At 46.3% G+C, this 20,360-nt stretch overlaps 1 protein-coding gene across 5 annotated transcripts in view; it reads left to right on the top strand.

Annotated features, from left to right (window-relative positions):
• The first annotated feature begins 6,262 nt into the window (after positions 1–6,262).
• RIN2 (Ras and Rab interactor 2) overlaps positions 6,263–20,360 on the top strand; it is a 250,681-nt gene continuing 236,583 nt past the window's right edge. For 2 of the 5 annotated variants that reach the window (XM_033185482.1, XM_033185484.1), the window contains exon 1: positions 6,671–6,782. The gene's annotated coding sequence lies outside the window, so the exon portion shown is untranslated. Of the gene's footprint in view, positions 6,395–6,668; positions 6,783–20,360 lie in introns of those variants that run through there. The other 3 variants (XM_033185474.1, XM_033185472.1, XM_033185473.1) reach the window with 3 other exon arrangements.

The following is a 20,360-nucleotide window of genomic DNA, read 5'->3' as shown; positions in this document are numbered from 1 at the left end:
AACATGAGGTTTGGAGGGGACAAACATTCAAACCATCACAAGGTGTAAACACATACCCACAGGCATGTATACATGCACGCACACATTTTTTAATGCCACTATCTCATTATAACTTCTTATTGTAAACATTCTCAAAGGAGACAATGTATTTTCAGTTAATGTAAACAAATACTTGGTACTTTAAGTCACCCTACAAGTTTAATAAATTTATTGATAGCTAAATTTGATAGCTAAATTCAACTGAAGTATAATCCAAATTGTATTCAAATGTACTACAGGAGGGATATGTAAAATAACTTGCCCAGTGGGTCCTACCCTCAAAGCTTACCTTGAATTCACCCATTCTATTCCATCTCTAACCCTCTACCTAATCAATCTACCATCCCTTGCCTGGGGACTGCAAGTCTACCTCTTTTGTCTCCTTCTGCCATTCATTGCTCATCTCCTCCCTGCTATCCTTTCTCCCCCAACAGCCTTCTTTGTGGCCATTTTTAAACATACAAAGCTGACTGAGCCATTCCTTGCTGGAACCGTCCCCGAGGACTCTTCCTAAGCCTCTAGCTCCAGCGCCAGTGGGCTTCTTTGTATTCCCTGACACCCACCTTAAGGCCTCGTCTCTGGTTGTTCCTTCTGCCTAGACTGGAAAATTTCTCAGGTACTCTCTGCATCCTTGTTGTCATTTATCTCAGCTTAAGCATAACCTTCTCAGGGAAGTCTTCTCTGATAGGCCAAATTAAGTCAGCCCCCAGCCACTCTTCCTCACACTATTCTCTTTGTTTTATTAATGGTATGCATCATGCCCTGCATATCTTCATATTTAATTGTTCATGTGTCTATTGTATGCCACCCGTTAGATGATAAGTACATTAAAGGAAAGATTTGATCTGTTTCATCACATATCCACAGTACCAAGGACAGTGCCTGCCACCCCAGAGATAATCAAAAGTTCTATATTGAAAAAAGAAATGAGGCCAGGCTCAGTGGCTCACACCTGTAATCCCAGCACTTTGGGAGGCCGAGGCGGGTGGCTCAGGAGGTCAAGAGATTGAGACCAGCCTGGCCAACATGGTGAAACCCCGACTCTACTAAAATTACAAAAATTAGCTGGGCATGGTGGTGAGCACCTGTACTCCCAGCTAATCGGGAGGCTGAGGCTAGAGAAATGTTGAACCCAGAAGGTGGAGGTTGCAGTGAGCCAAGATCGCACCACTCTACTCCACACCAGCCTGGTAACAGAGCGAGACTCCATCTCAAAAAAAAAGAAGCATTATGGTTAAAACAACAAATACTTTCCAAATGACTGGAGAATATATAAAGAAATAAGAGCACAGTCAGTTTAACCAAAAACATTGAACTTAGGAATTCTCAGGGTTTCATAAAACCCAAAAGCATAAAACAATATGGCAGAAATTAAACCAAATTCATTAGTTGGGTTTAAAAACAAAATCCAATCATGGTATATGTTGCTTTAAATGGACTCCTCCAAAATAAAATGCTGCAGAGAGACTTAAAACAAAGGATGGACAAAAATGTACTATGTGGATGCAAAGGCAAAGAAAGCAGGGATCATGATATGAATTTCAGTCAAGGAAAAGATTAAAGGAAACACTTTGAATGGGATAAAGGAGTTTTATTACACCAATAACTGTGTAGCCCATGGTGACGTGATAGTACATATACATATTTCTGTACTGTGTAACACAGCATGAAAATGCTGGAATAAGAGCAGCTGAAAGTCAAAGAAAAATGTCAGAATTGTGATTGAAATGGAAGATGTTAATATGTTATGCCCAGACCGTTTATTCCCCGAAGAAGACCACCTGAGTCCAGAGTCAAAGCCAATCGGCAAGGATCTTTAATGCAAGTTCGAACTTGGTCCCTCCGTTCTACAACATACAAGAGGGCCCCGAACAATGCATGTGCTCACTTTTTATAGCCTGATGAAAACAGGATATGTAAGGTTACAAGGGAATTCTTCTGGTTACAGCATTACAATTGGTTAACGTATTAAGTTATACTTTTAGCAGCTTTCTTATTGGTTCCTGTGCTTTTACAAACGGTTGTAACCTTATCGGAGATTCTCCAGGTGTTGTTTTTCTTTGAGATATATGGAGGAATGTGTTTGTGTCGGGCCCAGGAAGTGGAGGCATATGGGGGGATGTGATGTGTCGGGCTCAAGGCTGTGATATAGGGAGGAATGTGTTCTTTCAAATACACCCATCCTAAATCCATTTTCTTCACAAAGATGGGTAGGGGAGAAGGCAGAGTATAGTCTAGAAGACTGGAAGATGAAATAATAAAGTAAATGACGTAAAGACTTAGAATAAATATGCAAGATGAATGAACATTTAACTATTGCTCATGTTCACTGATAAACAATTTTTTAACAACTACTATATGCTCAGCCTAGAACTAGATTATGGGGCTTGCTTAATATGCCTTCTGTTCAGATAACTATGGAAATCTTTTTTCAAAATTGATCATACACTAGATCACAAAGAAAGCCCCAATTAATTTCAAAAAAAAACCAGAAATTGAACAAGCTACATTTCTTCACCACAATGCAAAAAACCTGGAAACTAATAACAAAAATTTAAGGAGCAACAACAAAGAAATCTCAACACTTGGAAATTTTTAAAGTGATTTAAATACTAAAGTCAAAGAGGTTACCAAAATCTTAAGTAATTATAGATAAGATTGCCTTCACACTTGTGCTTTCAATTCTCTCGCCAGAGCGACTCCATCTTGAATACGGGATGGGTAAAATAAGGCTGAGACCTACTGGGTGACATGCCCAGGAGGTTAAGGCATTCTTAGTCACAAGATGAGACAGGAGGTCAGCAGAAGATACAGGTCACAAAGACCTTGCTGATAAAACAGCATGTGGTAAGGAAGCAGGCCAGATCCCACCAAAACTAAGATGGGGATGAAAGTGACCTCTGGTTGTCCTCATGGCTCATTATATGCTAATTATAATACATTAGCATGGTAAAAGACACTCTCACTAGCCCCATTAAAGTTTGCAGATGCCATGGCAACATCTGGAAACTATCCTATATGAACTAAAAAGGGGAGAAACCCTCACTTCCAGGAATTGCCTACTGCTTTCCAGGAAAACTCATGAATAATCCACCCCTTGTTTAGCATATAATCAGGAAGTAACAATAAGTATAAGCAGCTGAGTAGCACAGGCAGCTACTAATAAACTTTGCTTTCATTTTACTCTATGGATTTGCCTCCAATTCTTTCTTGCGTGAGAGCCAAGAGCCCTCTCTTGAGACCTGGATTGGGATCCCTTTCCGGTAATGCTTTTTCTTCAGATTAACTAAGGATTCATACAATATTTTAAATATTTAAATAATTCATAAACATGGAACTTGAAAAGTTAAGGGCCCAGGCCATGCACAGTGGCTCACGCCTGTAATCCCAACACTGTGGGAGGTCAAAGGAGGTGGATTACTGGAGTCCAGGATTTTGAGACCAGCCTGGGCAGTACGATAAAACCCTGTCTCTATGAAAAATACAAAAATTAGCCAGGCATGTTGGTGCTTACCTGTAGTCCCAGCTACTTGGGAGGCTGAGGTAAGAGGATCGCTTAAGCCTGGGTGGTGGACGTTGCAATGAGCCAAAATTGTACCACTCCACTCCAGCCTGGGTGACTGAGAAAGACTGTCTCCAAAAGAAAAAAGAAAAAAAAAAAATGTTAAGGCCCCAATAATCCCACACTCCAGGGATAATCACTGACTCTTTTAGATTCTGAAACAAAGATGTAAGTTAAAAAGTAGAAAGAATGTATCCTTTTCAATGTCCCTTCCTTTTTAGAACCTCCTCTCTTTTGAGAACCAAATCTTTGGAGAGGGAGATGCAGAGTTATATAAACACTGTTTAGGTAATTTCTAATACATGGAAATAGTTAAGTATCTACTGATATTCTCTACTATCTTCTGGGATGGCTATGCTATGGGGCTTGAGCAGGGTGATGTTACCCACTATCAGCAGCCACCAATAAACAAGAATTGCCATCATGATTATGATGATTATTTTACAGCTCAGACCCCACAGTAAAAAATTGCACTTTTCAAATCATTTACACATGACACTCACCTCTACGTGCCCTGCTCAACAGAGGAGAGAAAGAAATTGCTGAGTTGCCAGCTCTGGGCAATGCTTCCAGAACCAACACAGCTTGGTTTACTTTAAAGGGCAAATAACTTCATTAGAAATGACATTTTATTGGCTAGCCGGTCCCCAAGCTTGCAAAAGTGCCCCAGGAGCACTTGTGCTCTCTACAGCTGACTGAAGCAGCCACTCAAGTCTCTTGGGACCCTGGGATGGGAGGTCAAGTCTGTCAAAAATGAGATAAGTCCATGTGGCCTCACGGTTTTCTTTGATGAGTGGCTGTTTTAAAGTGCAGCCTCCCCAGCACTCTCTCTTCCTTTTCCTGGTTTAGCTTTTCTCTACGGCTTGAGTACTACACATTCACCTTGTTTGTCTGGTTTATTGCCTCTCCCTCCACATTAGATTGTGAGTTCGCAGAGAACATGGGGATTTTTCTGTTTAGTACACTGCTGTAGCTCCAGTGCCTATGACAGTGCTTGGCACATAGTAGGTACTCAATAAGTAGTTTTGAATAAATAACCCCCAAATTCATTTCTACAGTAAAAGATGTTTTTCTGGGGAAGGGCAGAGCAAAATGGCCCCCAAGTTCTGGAGGAGACTGAGCCTCTGGGACCATCTATGGTGCAATGTGGGCAGAGGAAGGATGTTTTCAAGAGAGTGGGTGGAAGGGGAGAAAGGAAAACTTGACAGGAAGAAAGGAGCAGAGGTCAGATGTCTTCAGCATTTACCTGGCACCCTTTGTCTATAAAACTGGGTTATTCTGAGGCTGAAAAAGGAAGAGAAGAGAAAGGTAGATGGGGCCAGGTCTACCTTTCTGTCCACCTTTCCCTTTTGCCCATGTATCCAACCTCTTAGGAATTGCTGTCAGCTCGACCTTCAAAGTAAATAAGAATCCTACTACCTCTCTCCACTACCCCTGCTCTGAGCCTGCTACCAGCAACCATCTCTAGCCTGAACTATTTCAATCGCCTCCTGGCTTATTTCCACCTCTACCTGGACAATGGGCTCTCCAAACAGCATCAGACTGAGTTCTCAGCAATAACAGATCAGGTCATCCTCTGCTCAAACCCTTAAGGCTCAAATCCCACCTTCCCCGAGGACGACCCTGACCACACCGGTGACCTGTTTAATTCTGTGACCTGCTCCAGACACAAGCACTCTGGGCCCCCATATCCTTTTTCTCGTTTTGCCTGTCACCGACCTCTTCCAACACCCCAAATAATTGACTTAGGAATGGCCATGGTTTACCCTCTCTCTCCCACCTCTTGCCCGCAGGACTTTAGCTTCCCCAGGTGAGGGAGACTTTCGCTTTGTTAAGGACACATCCCAAGCATTAGAACTTCGCCTGGCACCAGCAGGCGTTCAATTATTTATTTAATGGGTGTCTTGGAGCAGAAACAGAAGTGCAGAGGGCTGTTTTCTCGGGATGTGAGCTGATGATAAATGATAAATAAGTCTTGGGATTTTAGAAGGCAGGAATCACGAAAACCAACACCAATGAATCCAAGTCTCCCCTGCTACTGTCTGAAGTGGAACAAGAACAGAAATAACGTTTGCTTTCTTTCCGCTTCGCTGTTCTGTTTCTGCCCGTAACAACGGTCTCTCTGACACCTTTGAGGTGTCCCTTTGTCTCCTTGAGGTTCCCTCTGTGACACCGACTACTTTGTAACTCTAACACTGTCTGCAATTAATTCCCAAAGGTGAGGTCCTCGTGGGAAGTGGGAAAACCCAGCGAATCACCAGGGACGCGCCTGATTCCGAAAAGGCTGGATGCTGGCGGGGAACCGACCCCGCGGCTCTCGCGTCCCCGCCTGCCTGCGAGGCCTTCTGTGGGGTTACAGAGGGCTCCCAGCACCGATCCAAACCGCGTTCCAGGCGGGGTGGGCGGGCCCCCGGCCAGCGAGGCCGAAGCAAAACAACCCGCCCAGGCGTCCAGAGCGTGTCCAACCCTGGAGAACCTGCCCCGGGACCAAGAGCCGCAGCCAGCTCAGGCTTCTGGAGTGGGGCTCTTCCAGCCACAGCGACAGATCTCGGGATCTGTAGTTGGGCGGAGGGGCTCGTTATGGGAAAGGGGTGCGTGCGCGTTTGTGCTAAAACAAGAAAGGCAAGAATCTCCGACAACAAAACTCTGGTCCTCGCCTGGCCTGGGAGCGCAGAAGACGGGGGCGGCGGCGTCAAGGCGGGTCAGGGGCCGGTCCAGCCAAGTTTGCTCCTGCTTAGATAAACTTTTTGATGGCAGTTTTTCCTGGTTGCAGCCTGGGTTCCTTGTAACCGGGTAAGCGTAGCGGGTGGTTGTCAGGAGGGGCGGGGGCTTGCGGTACGAGGGAGTGGAGGGATGGGCCGGACCTGGGGTCGCGCAGGCGCCTTGGTCGCTGCCTCCGATCCGATCACCCCCGCCCCATCCCCTCTGCGAGCTCTGGAAGGTGGCTGGGGGAGGGGGATGGCTCCCTACTGCCGAGGGACGGCCCGAGGCAAACACAAAGCCCTTCCCTCCCCTCCTCCTCTTTCCTCTCCTCTCCCCTCTCCTCCCCTCCTTTCTCCCCCTTCCTCCTCTTCCTCCTCCTCCTCTTGCTCCTCCTGGGCGGTGAAACCCAGCCCCGCGCTCATCTTTGGGGCCACCGGTCGCCCCCGCCTCCGGGACCTGCGGGGAGGGCCCGCGCGAGGTAAGGGGCGGTGGCAGCGGAGACCCCACCCCCTGTGCCCGCACCCAGAGCCCGGAGAGGCTCCGGGTACGGGCGGGGCTCTCTGGGGTTCCAGACGCGGGTGCTGCCGCGCGTACTCTCTCCCCACTCCGGAGGGGACTTGGGGAAGACAGCCAGAGCGCGTCCTCGGGGATCGTGGGGGCGGAAGCGGGGAGGGGGATCAGGGAGTGGGGACAAGGGTCAGGGTGACATTCCGGAGCGCGAGGTGGCCGCAGGTCCCGGCAGGGTCACCGGGTGTCCTCAGCTGACCTGTGCGGGGCTGGGGTGAGGGGCAGCTGGAGGGCACTATGGCTCGAGGTGCGGGTGTGCGTGCGTGTGCAAGGGACGGAGTTTGGTAGGGTCCTTTGTGGAGTTCTACCTGCAGGGCTGCCTGTGGTGTATCAAGTGCTCCCCGCGCCTGAGCGCGCGGGCCAGACCCGGTGTCTCACAGCTTTGATCTCCAGCGCGGACCCCACTGGTGCGTCCAGCCAGTGTGCAGGGCAGATGCTCCGACCGGAGATTTCCTCCCTCGGGTGGAAAAGCAGGAGGGTTGTTGTGTTGTGTCCGGGCAGGGGGCACTTGGGCTGTTGCGGTGATTGATGGCTGCACAGCGGGCGGAGGAGGAGCCCCGGATTCCTGCCGGGAAGGGACGGGGCCACTTTCCCACTTTGAGGCCTCCCCGCCCCCTTCTGGGCTTGGCCTCCACCCTTGGCCTGGGCTCCCACCGGCTCCGCGTCCACCCACCGGCGGTGGCGCGCCCCTCGACGGAGCGGGGACAGCAGGATTTGCAGAAGTTCAGCTTTAAAGCCTGTGATATGTTGCCAAGAAATACAGGGCAAGATCGGTCCCCTGGGCCCTGAGAGGCGCCTCTCTTCTCACAGCTCTCAAATCCCTGGGGTTTTCCTAATTCCGCAGCGTAGCCGCCCTTCCTTGCGCGGTTTTGGGCACATTGGGGTTTCTCAGGAACACGGTGTCATCAGTAAGGAAACATCAGAATACTCTTCGACCAAAAGGACTGTAAATACCGAAGCAAAAAGAAACACTTGCTAGGAGTGCAAAGGGTTTACTGGGAAACAAGGAACACACAGGGCAGCACTCCATCATTAAGATAAATAGTATTTTAATACGATCTTTTTAACAAAACCAAATTGAATGTAAAAAATTCATGATTAGCTAAAACCAACATTTTAAATAAAGGTGGGTGTTACTAGAACTCTGCTTCACAGGCCGAGTGCAGTGGCTCACGCCTGTAATCCCAGCACTTAGGGAGGCTGAGGTGGGCAAATCACTTGAGGTCAGTAGTTCAAGACCAGCCTGGCCAACATGGTGACACTCCATCTCTACTAAATATACAAAAATTAGCTGGGTATGGTGACACGTGCCTGTGGTCCCAGCTACTCGGGAGGCTGAGGTAGGAGAATCATTTGAACCCAGGAGGCAGAGGTTGCAGTGAACCGACATTGTGCCACTCCACTCAGCCTGGGTGACAGAGTGAAACTCTCTCTCTAAAAAAACAAAACAAAACAAAACAAAAAACACTGCTTTATTGTTCAGTGGGAACAATCATATCCAGTTTCCCTTCCCCACCCTCCTCATTTGTCTGTTCCCTTGCCTGGTGGTTTGAGAGTTGACAGTGGCATGCAACAGATTGAGCAACTCTGGCTTCAGATGTAGTCATGTTCACTGACTGCAGAGCTTTTATTAACTTTTTACCTAATTCAAATATGGGAGGATGTTGTCATAAGTGGATATAGAGGTACTAATTTTCCTTTTTGCCTCAGGTTCTAATATTGCCTCTGGAATACCCAAAGTGTGCACTCCCATGCTTTGGCACCTCTGGAGAGAGCATCACAAGCTAGGGATTGGTAGGGTCCTGGGACAGCGAAGGGCCCTTGCTTTTGGAACCTGGGAAGAAGGCTGTTGACAGGAGCTTTTGGGTTTGGAGGCTTTCAATAGTTGGAGGCTGGAGACATGGGGAAAACCAATCTGCTATCAAGACCTCTCTTGTCTGGAAACATTCTCCTTCAGACAGTTCATCAGAGCAGAGGAGGAAACTGAAATAGCCCATGACCTCTAGTGTAGGGCAGGTGGGAGGGAGCTTGACTCCCAGGATGGCTATGGCACGTGCTTATTTAAAGTTAACTTCACAGCAGCACTCTTATCCCCACCCAAGGTGCCCTGCCACATACCTTATCCAAAGTCAAGGGCCACTACCCACTTCAGGACTTCCACTTTCCAGGAAGAACCTCCTCGCTTAGCTAAATCCTCTTCCTCTGCTTGGAGGACACAGATGAATCAGGTATCACAGATGAAACACAGGGTATGGTACCCTGGGAGGTCCATGCTCATGTGACCCATTAATGGGAGGCCCATTCTTCACATACTCTCCGTGTTACAGTGTTTTGACCTTGTGCCCAACTCCCCTTGTACATCCAACCTTCCTAATGATCCTTCAAGAATCCTAATAGTTTCAGCAAGAAAGATTTCCCTGACCCCGTCCTGCTTTCCCTGGTAAGACACCCCCTCACCACCACCAGAATTCTTTGTGTGTGTGTGTGTGTGTATCACTTAAAGCAATGCAGTGGACCTCACTTGCCCACTGTCTGTAAGCCTCCCAGGGTTCAAAACCAGGCCATAGCCCTTAAGACCTACCAGTAAAGGAGGGGGTGTTGAATGAATGAATGAATGAGCAAAAGTATCCCTTTGTCAAGGCATTTTGAGGAGTTGCACAGCAAGAAGTACACCCTCAGGACTGAAATGCCTCTGAAGAAAGAAGATAACATTTTCGTAGCACATTATAAAATGGCTTTACAGATAGTATCTCAGCCGTTCCCACCGCAGTAGTATTCATTGCATTTTGTAGGTGAGGAAATGGAGGCCTAAAAGTAGTCTGTCATTCTGCCGCAGCACAGTGGACTTGCTAAAAGCAAACCTGCCCAGAGGCACACTCCATGCAGTGTGTATACAGAGCAGGATTCACCGAGTTGTGTTTTAGGATGCAGTTTTGCTAAACAATCACTAATGAGTTACAGTGATAAAATATGTTAGGGAAATGCTAATGTTAATCTGATTTTTATGGCAGGACTTTAAGGAGTCTTTATTATTATACCATATATTGGGACTCTCTAGAATGACACCATAGTATGGGATGCTTGCCAACTTTATTTGGCCACAGAACACTCTTTCTCATGAAGCATCTTCTGGATCCATTGTTCCAAGGAATTCACCTTGGGAATTGTTCAGTTCTCCCAGAATCTTCTAATGTCTGGGTCAGCTTCCAAGGAATGTTGACTCCAAGTAATATGTGGTATTTTGGATAGCAGAAATGTGTATTCTGGACACTAGAAAAGCATAATAATCCACCCTTGTAAATTTAGAGTGGATTGTTGATCTGTGTATCCAATTAACTCAACTAGCTTCCATGCATCCGATTAATATGAGTAGGTTCTTTGGGTTTGATCAGACATGATCTGAGGGAACCCCAGCCCCTGGAGAGCACTGCTTTTTTGCTGCCCAGAAGCCTTCAGATCTCAACCAGCCTTCCCAACTCTGAGAATGTCGTCAAACACAGCTCTGTAGATGGGGTGCTAACTTCAGGGTTCTTGTCCTGAGATCACTATTTCATCGTGGCTAGTTACATCCATTGAGTGAGAAAGTACTCCTGCTCAGTGAATTTTCAGTTCTCTCACTTCCTGTCTCCCTGGGTGCTGGCCAAGTGAATTCTCTAGGGTGTCTAAGTGCGTGTGGACATTTACTTATGAAAAGGTAGCAACCGTCACTCTCTGGTGTCTCAGACCCGGAACAGAGGCCTGCTAATAGCAATCCCTCCTCATATGAGCTGCAGCCCCCGTTCGCAAACACCCATAATTTGAAATGAGGTATTTTTAAATTAGAGTTTGCCTTCAATCTACTGTTAGAGCACCTGCCACAGACCAATAACCTCAGCTATTGAGGCGTTATTGCAATTAAGGAGATGAAGTGGGGAAGTTGGAGTTAGAATTTCAGGGAGTCAAAGGAGTATTGTGGGCTAATGGAGGAGCCTTTGGAAAGTGATCAAAGAGGCATGGTTGTGCAAATTTAACATTCATCTGCAGACATTTCTAGGTCTCCAGTGCTGAGCAAATATATCTCAAGATTTGTTTCGTAGATTTTTCCAAAGCACAAAAAGTAAAAAGTCTCATTTGGAGATATGTATTAAACAGGGTGGTGTCACAGAAGTCAAGGGAAGGAGTGTTTTGAGAAAAATGGGCCTATCAGATGGGGCGGGATGGGGAGTGACAAGGGGAGTTGAAGAAGAGACTAGAAGGCTGATGAGTCATTAGGCAAGCCATGGAGTTCAAGTGTGTGTGTGAGCATGCACATGTCATTGTGCTGTGTGAACAAGGGAGAAGGTAGGGAGGAAATACTGAGTGTGATTTATTTATTTATTTATTTTGAGACAGAGTTTCGCTCTTATTGCCCAGGCTGGAATGCAGTGGTGTGATCTCAGCTCACTGCAACCTCCGCCTCCCGGGTTCAAGCGAGTCTCCTGCCTTAGCCTCCTGAGTAGCTGGGATTACGGGTGCCTGCCACCACACCTGGCTAATTTTTTGTATTTTTAGTAGAGACGGGGTTTCATCATGTTGGCCAGGCTGGTCTCAAACTCCTGACCTCAGGTGATCCACCCACCTCGGCCTCCCAAAATGCAGCGATTACAGGCATGAGCCACTGTGCACAGGCCTAAGTGTGATTTTTAACCTGTTGAGTTTTAAAGTCCTGGCCATGTGCAGTGGCTTATGCCTGTAATCCTAGCATTATGGGAGACTGAGGTGGGCAGGTCACTTGAGGTTAGGAGTTCAGGGCCAGCCTGACCAACATGGTGAAACCCCGCCTCTACTAAAAATACCAAAAAAATTAGCTGGACCTGGTGGCAGGCCCCTGTAGTCCTCGCTACTTCAGAGGCTAAAGCAGGAGAATCCCCTGAACCCAGAAGGCAGAGGTTGCAGTGAGCCAAGATCACTCCATTGCACTCCAGCCTGGGCAACAGAGACTCTGTCTCAAAAAATAAAAAATAAAAATAAAAAGATATATATGTATATCAGCACAGAGAAGTGTGGAATGTCAGCTGAAAGTGTGACTAGAACCACACAAGTTAACACAGCCACTAGCAAAATCACTCAATAGCATAATCACATAATGAATGAGTGAATGAATGAATGATTAAATGACACTTTTTTTTTGTAGCAGAAATGGTTTTTAAACTCACTAATGGTTAGGTGAAAGTTTAAGCACTCCCATTTTGTAAAAGAGTCTAAGAAAATAAAATTGGATTTTTTTAAGGCTGTAGGCATTCCAGCCTGTGTGAGATATCTTATTCCAGCCTGTGTGAGATATCTTATTCTGGTCAAAAATCTTTGGTTGTAAGAACCTCCATTACTAACTTTGAATTACCCCAAAAATTGATGGTCCATGCTTTAGAGCCCCTGATTCAGTTTGATGTAGGAAAGGCTATAAAGGTATGCTGATTTGTTTTAAAAATCATCCTAAGAGTGATTTAAAAGACATTGCTGGGTTTTATAGTACCCAAATGAGAAATGAATCTGGGAGGTGTTCTAACTCCTACTAGGAGTGTATATCTCATTTTTATTTGATGATGCCATCTGGCCAAGTGATAGTACATGGAATATTAATACATAACTCCCCACTTGCTGAAAATTCTCAAAATCTGAGTCATTTTAAAAAGCAAATTTGGAAACATTTGTATTTTTAATGAGTGAAGTCTTTTTTTTAAGTAATTTAATTCAGTAAGTTGGATAAAGAGACTTTTTGTTTTTTATGTATCTGATTTTATTTGGTAGATCAGGAATTCAAAATTTAAAAAATAGCTAGTTTAAATAGTTAGCTTAGATGAACTTTAGTTGTTAAGAAATTGTTACAGATTTTTCCCAAATACTGAACTCCCCCATTGCATTTTAACTATGGCTTGATTATAAGAATACTTTTAAAACATGAATGGAAGTAGATGTCTGTCCTGTGTGGTAACTGAGGTAACTGAGGGCAGCTGCACTAGTCAGATTGCATGGAAACCTTTGAGTCTCGGAAAGTCAGCCAGGATCCCACACCAGGAGTTGAGTGCTGAGACCAGCCACCTTGTCTGTGCAGGACCTAGCAGTCCCAGTGTGTCTGACTTCAGCACACCCGTGTCCGGATGAGGGACGTGGAACCTAAACGCTCATTGTCTTGCTGTCCAGACTTTCCTTGTTTAAGTGCTGAATGTTTATTGCTTCAGTGATATACATTTTGTTATACAAAATCTTTAACCTTTTGCTTCATCAAATGTTTGTGATTTTTCTTAAAATTTCCTTAATGGCGCCTCTGCATAGAAAACCTTTCCACTTTCTCAGTCAATTACCTAGCCTTTTATATTTTCCTCCAATGTTTCTGCTTTCAGTTTTTTAGATTACTATTTAAATTCATTTGGGATCATTTGGTAAGCAGTTTATAAAGTAGGAACAAAAGCTTATTCTTTTCTCCCCATAGTTTTCCCCCAGGTCTAGCATCATTTGGTGAATAAACCTGCCTTTCCCCAGCTCCATAATACATACAAAGTATACTAGGAAGGGCAAGTCCCACTTCACTCTCTGCCCTTTCTTTTCTGTTTTTCTTTTTCTTTTCTTTCTTTTTTTTTTTGACAGAGTCTTGCTCTGTTGCCCAGGCAGAAGTGCAGTGGCATGATCTCAGCTCATTGCAACCTCTGCCTACCAGATTGTATTTTTAGTAGAGACGGGGTTTCACCATGTTGGCCAGGCTAGTCTCGAACTCCTGACCTAAAGTGATCCACCTGCCTCAGCCTCCCAAAGTGCTGGGATTACAGGCGCGAGCCACCGTGCCCGGCCACTTTCTATCCTTTTATCTTCTCCCCCACCCCCAAATTTTTTTGGCAAATTCACTCATTAATTCTTCCAGTGAAATGGTATTCCAGGCTATTTGTTTGGAATTATATTAAGCCTAATTTGCGAAGACCAGAAAGAAAGTTTAGGATCCTCTTTTTCCGGGAAACCATGACACTGAATTAGAGCCAGTGGGCATTGATTGTATGTGTTCAGGCCACATGTGCACACTGATCCCTGGGGTGGCTGGTGAGGAAGGCACAAACCCAGATTGGACAAGACCAGCTTCTGGTTTCAGCTCTGCTGGGAGGTGTGGGATTCTGGCTGGTCCAAAGATTCATTTGCACTCATGTGTGCAGGCACTCCTTTAAGATTCCAGGCCTAAAGGACCTCGCAGCCTAGCAGGGGATACTTAGACTGGGAAGGGTAGGACAGTGTGGTCAGTGCTTGACTCGAGAGACAGACATATTTGTGTTGAATTTGAATTGGAAAACCCCTAATTCAAGTGCTTTGTTGCTGTCCTTTGCAATGGTTTTTCTCCTTGACAATTTAGGGATCCCACAAAGTCGGAGGCTCTTGTCTTTTTAGAAAAGGTATTTATCGGCCGGGCGTGGTGGTTCAAGCCTGTAATCCCAGCACTTTGGGAGGCCAAGACGGGCGGATCATGAGGTCAGGAGATCAAGACCATCCTGGCGAACATGGTGAAACCCCGTCTCTACTAAAAAATACAAAAAACTAGCCGGGTGAGGTGGCGGGTGCCTATAGTCCCAGCTACTCGGGAGGCTGAGGCAGGAGAATGGCGTAAACCCGGGAGGTGGAGCTTGCAGTGAGCTGAGATCCGGCCACTGCACTCCAGCCTGGGCAACAGAGCGAGACTCCGTCTCAAAAACAAAAAAAAAGAAAAGGTATTTATCCCTCTTCCTTTTATGAAGTAAGCACAGGGACCTTGGGGGTGGGATGGAGTGGGTTTAGGAGATTCCTCTGGCTCTCTGCTAGACTAATGTTGCTGAAGGAAGGAGACTTCATCCTTATGGATGGCAAGACCCTTTGGAAGGTTTCATGGCTTTTGAGCAAAGGAGCCTACAGAGGGAGGGAGGGAAGGAGGGACAGCCAGTGGGGCGGACTAGGCACAGATGGGGAGAATGGTCCTCCTAGGTTGACGAAGGTGCTTTATTAGGGTGGCTTCTTCAAAGCTTCTTATCCCCTCCGTCGGGGGAGGTCTGATGTATGAAGTGACAGTCAGACAGCTCCCTGTCCCTCCCCCATGGTGGGAGTCCGCTCCTGGCCATCTGTCATGGGGAACCCACCCATCCTCTCTGTTTTCCGGGATTCCTGCCTTAACAGATGGTGTGTGTTCCCTGTGACAAACACTTTCTCTGGGCACATCTCATACCCCAGTTTTCCCTAATATTTGTAGCTAATGTCTTTCCCTAAACCATTTACAGGATGACCTTAGACTACATATATGATCTAAATAATACAAATAACCTACTACACTTTAGTGTTGGTTCAGGCAATCTCCCTGTTTTAAACTGTGCTTCCATGGGACCTTGGGATCAGAGGTAGAGTAATTTCAAAGAACGGGGCTAGGAAAGGGCAGATTCAAGGTTGGTTCCCAGGCCGCTTTCTATTCAAGGACAATGTGGTTGCATACAGAAGGGGTACTTCATCCTTTCCTGGGCATCAGAAAAGGATTCACAATGGAAGGGATGTCTAAGCTATGGTGGATGGAATCATCAGTGTTAACTAGTAACACGTGGGTTCCAGGCAGGAGCGGTAAGAGCAAAGAGTGAGAAATAAGCTCGGTGTAGTGGCTCACACCTGTAATCCCAGCACTTTGGGAGGCTGAGGCAGGCAAATCACTTGAGGTCATGAGTTCGAAACCACCCTGGCCAACATGGTGAAACCCTATCTCTACTAAAAATGCAAAAATTAGCTGGGCGTCATGGCAGACACCTGTAATCCCTGCTACTTGGGAGGTTGAGGCAGGAGAATTGCTTGAACCCAGGAGGCAGAGGTTCCAATGAACTGAGATCACACCACTGCCCTCCAGCCTGGGCAAAAGCATGAGACTCCATCTCAGAAAAAAAAAAAAAAAAAGAAAGAAAAAAAGAGTGAGAAACAAGAGAGGCTTGGAGCACCTAGGGAAGGAACGTGTAGTTTGTAGGGGCCAAGGGAAAAGTTCTCCTTCACCTGCTGAAGGTTTGCTGTAAAATCAACTCAGAAAAGGCAGGTTAACTGGTGAAAAGGCATACAGATTTACTTAAAGTGTATACAGAGGAGCCTTCAGAATGAAGACCCAAAAATACAGGGGAAGTTGTGTTTATGTTTAGGTTCAACAAATATGGACAGCCATGTAGAAATGTGACTGGACAAAGAGAGTCTGATTGAGTGCGAACAGACTGCTTGGGGAGACCCAGCAAGGCCTGTCTGTCTAGATTCCTCCTGGTCTCTCTGAGCAGATTCCTTTCTTCCAAGTATGGAGCCAGACCCTCTCTGCAATGCACTCATAACCTACAGTTAGTCACAGCAGGTCAGACAGTTTCTTTATGGCCAGTTTTTACACAGAATGGTGGAGGGAAAGTTAGAGCAGTACGTTTAGGTTTTGTGGCTGGCTCTGGGGAAAAGAGGTTATGGGTCCTATGACCCACTTTGAAGGAGCATTCTAGTTTCTCTGGCTAGCCTCAGGGAGGATGTGGCTGCGACCAGAGGGCAGAAGGTCAGAGAATGACTTTTGCTTCTGAGGCCCTCATTTTGGGGTATTGTTTTCTGAGCTCCCACGAGTTCATTATGGCACCACTTAGAATGCGAGGCTCCTGGCCGGATGCAGTGGCTCACACCTGTAATCCCAGCACTCTGCGGGGCCAAGGGGGGGTGGATCACCTGAGACCAGGAGTTCAAGACCAGCCTGGCCAACATGGTAAAACCCCATCTCTACTAAAAATACAAAAATTAGCTGGGCGTGGTGGTGGGCGCCTGTAATCCCAGGTACTCAGGAGGCTGAGTTAGGAGAATCACTTGAACCTGGGAGGCGGAGGTTGCAGTGAGCCGAGATCGTGCCATTGCACTCCAGCACGGGCAACAGAGCAAAACTCTGTCTCAAAAAAAAGAAAGAAAAAAAAAATCAATGCAAGCCTCCTGCGAAAGATGGAAAGAGAGGAGGATGTGACCCAGACTCTCTGAGGGCTTCAGTCCGGGGAGGCAGGCAAGAACTGTAACTGCGGGACAAGTGGAGGACAACTTAGGAGAGCGTCACGTCCCAATGATCCAGACTGTGTGTCACGATGGAGAAAGTCCGTGAGGGAAACAGTATAGTCCACAAACAAATGCTTAGGCTCTGCCTGGTTGTGTTCCCTGTGTTTTGATCTAAATAGAATCTCAGGCTCCTTGTCTATAACAGGAGATGACGGAAGGTCTCAGACCAGGTTCCCTAGAAGCAGACCCTGAGGTGAGGATTCATGGAAAATGGATGAAGAAATATTCACAGGAAAACAGGAGAGAGGGGAAACGGGGCCAGAAAGCAAGGAAGCTGAGCAGCGGTGCAAACGGGAACGCTCTGTAGACAGTGTGGACCCCACAAGAGTAGCCAGATTGGTGGGAGGCCGAGACGGGAGGATCACGAGGTCAGGAGATTGAGATCATCCTGGCTAACACGGTGAAACCCCATCTCTACTAAAAAATACAAAAAACTAGCCGGGCAAGGTGGCGGGCGCCTGTAGTCCCAGCTACTCAGGAGGCTGAGGCAGAAGAATGGCATGAACCTGGAAGGCGGAGCTTGCAGTGAGCCGAGATCGCGCCACTGCACTCCAGCCTGGCCGACAGAGCGAGACTCCGTCTCAAAAAAAAAAAAAAAAAAAAAAGAGTAGCCAGATTGGAGGCCAGCTTACTGGAGACGCTATACCCCTGCATCAGTCAGACTAAGGGTTGCCCTAAGTGCTTCCAGCTCTCTCTGCAGGCAGGCAAAGCAAGTCCCATAGAGAGCTGTCCTCTGACAGAGACCCAGGTGCTGGCTGTGGAGTGCAAATGTGAATGAAAATGGTTTAGGACTCTGAAGGCACAGGGACAGGGCGCTGGCAGCATTTGCCAGACTGGGATACCTGTTCTCATCCTCACACAGGCAGACAGGGTGGATTGTTATGAATAATTCATTGTCATTTCTTGTGACCTCCTGATCATATGAGGAGCAGGAGTGTCTTACTGACATTACACAGCATGATGCCAAGTGTGGCTTACTGGCCCCTCAGAAGTTATGCTGACCCACCAGAAACCACCTGTCCTATACGTGCTTATTTCTCACACTTCTGGTGCTGACTTTTATGCCTTTAGACCTTATTGGAAATATTTAATATAATTACAATATACATATATATATGTGTGTGTGTGTGTATGTGTGTGTATATATGTGTGTGTGTATATGTATGTGTGTATATATATCCTTCTTGGAAATAGTTTGCTTTCTGTTTCTGTTTTTTTTTTCTTTTTCTTTTTTTTTGAGACTGAGTCTTGCTCTGTCACTCAGGCTGGAGTGCAGTGGTGCACTCTCGGCTCACAGCAACCTCTGCCTCTTGGGTTCAAGTGATTCTCCTGCCTCAGCCTGCTGAGTAGCTGGGATTACAGGCACCCGCCAACACGCCCAGCTAATTTTTGTATTTTTAGTAGAGACAGGGTTTCACCATGTTGGCCAGGCTGGTCTCGAACTCCTGACCTCAGATGATCCACGCGCCTTGGCCTCCCAAAGTGCTGGGATTATAGGCATGAGCCACTGCACCCAGCCAGCTTTCTGTTTCTGTTATTATTGGCTCTGAGTTCCTTAAAGGGTAAGTAATGAGTAGGACAGAGGACACTGAGAGCTTTGGGTCTAGGAGACCAGAGAATGTGAAGATACGAAGAAGAATCTCCTAACCAGGTCAGGGCATGGCAGCACATACCGTCACCACCCAGGCTAGTAGTTTGTCAAATCCTTGCTCAAATACACATGAGTATCTGAATGCATAGGCACCTTCCCACCTACATCCTTTTTGTGCTGTCGTCATCATCATCACCCCTCCACCTCTGGTAGGTTGCACAGGCCCTGCCAGTGAAGTGTAACAGGGTTGGATATGTAAATTACTTCAAGCTAGCAAATCACAAGAGATTTCAGAGATGAAGCACTTTGTTGTTACCAGGCGGCTGCAGTTTAACATGAAGGTCCTACCAGTGACAAACCACTAGTAAGAATTCCATGTGTCTGCTATTCTGAGCATGCAGCAGCTGGAATAATGGCTGAGAAAGCAGAATAACATGACAGGGCCATATGGAATCAGATACTTTAAATACTATGTTTCAAGACCTCAGGAGGTAGATCATGATAAGGTCTAATTTGAACTGCTGATATAAGGTAGAAATCAACCTCTTTTAAAAGTTTTTTACTAAGGTATATTTCATTTAGCTTAAGAATCAATAAACCATAGGCCGGGTGCGGTGGCTCATGCTTGTAATCCCAGCACTTTGGGAGACGGAGGCGGGCGGATCATGAGATCAGGAGATCAAGACCATCCTGGCCAACACGGTGAAACCCCCACTCTACTAAAAAGTACAAAAAATTAGCTGGGCATGGTGGCAGGTGCCTGGAGTCCCAGCTGCTTGGGAGGCTGAAGCAGGAGAATGGCGTGAACCCAGGAGAAGGAGCTTACAGTGAGCCGAGATCACGCCACTGCACTCCAGCCTGGGCGACAGAGTGAGACTCTCTGTCAAAAAAAAAAAAAAGAATCAATAAACGATAAAAATAATCATTGTAAGAGAAAAAGTTATCAACCCTTAGAGCGAAAGAAAATGAACAGCAGAAAAGAAAAAGTGAATATTTTAGCTACACTTTCCTATAAGCCCATTTAAATCTCTTGGTTGTAGTTGGTCTTTAACATTCTGAGGAATTATTTCTATTTCTCATGGAAGATGGTGTAATGAAGGTATAAAAGGCTCCAGAGAAAGCTATGCTCAAGTTTTTTAGAGAGACAAAAAGAGCCTGGCATAAGAACCAAGACTTCATATTTCACAAGGATTATGATGCTTTTATAAAATAAATATCATTCCCGAAGCAAAGATAAAAAGTAATAAATTTAGCAAAATAGCTGTTGAAGGTTGACTGAGCTGAAGGAAGGATTATTTAATTTAATTTCCTTTGAGGAAAACAATGCTGGGTGAGTGCTGGAGAAACTGACCCAGCTAAGATACCATTTGACTTCAAAAGTGTTTACATGACATGTGAAAAGCCCAGTGCAGAGGCAAGGAGAAAGGCCTCTGACCCTTAGAGCATTTCCCCATCAGCCATTTAACAGAACCTCTTGGCAAATGAGCATTTCTAAGGGGACACAATTCCCCTGCCCTCCGTCTGGAGGAGGAAATGTTAAATTTTGTTTTCCCTGCGGAGCTGCTTCCGCTCAGTCACCACCAAGCCCTGCAACCCATAGCTCTGCCCCGGCCTCTGTCCCTCTTCCATCTCCTGCTGCCTCCTTCCCAGCAAGAATTCCATGTTTTCACGTATAACCTGTACGTGGAAAACAAAACAAAAACGTGTTTTTCCTCTACTCTCGCAACAATCATCAACATGGAAGACTTCTGTGACCAAATGTGTGGGGGTTTTCCCCACACACCAAGCAGTGGACATCAGCTGGGCATCCTCCAGCTCAATTCCCACAGGGCTAGGGCTGAGTCT

This window comes from Trachypithecus francoisi, unplaced genomic scaffold (genome assembly GCF_009764315.1).
Source record: "Trachypithecus francoisi isolate TF-2019V2 unplaced genomic scaffold, Tfra_2.0 Lachesis_group21, whole genome shotgun sequence".
Classification (NCBI taxonomy): Eukaryota; Metazoa; Chordata; class Mammalia; order Primates; family Cercopithecidae; genus Trachypithecus; species Trachypithecus francoisi.
The sequence above is the reverse complement of the archived record's forward strand: the minus strand, read 5'-3'. Positions and strand labels throughout refer to the sequence as shown.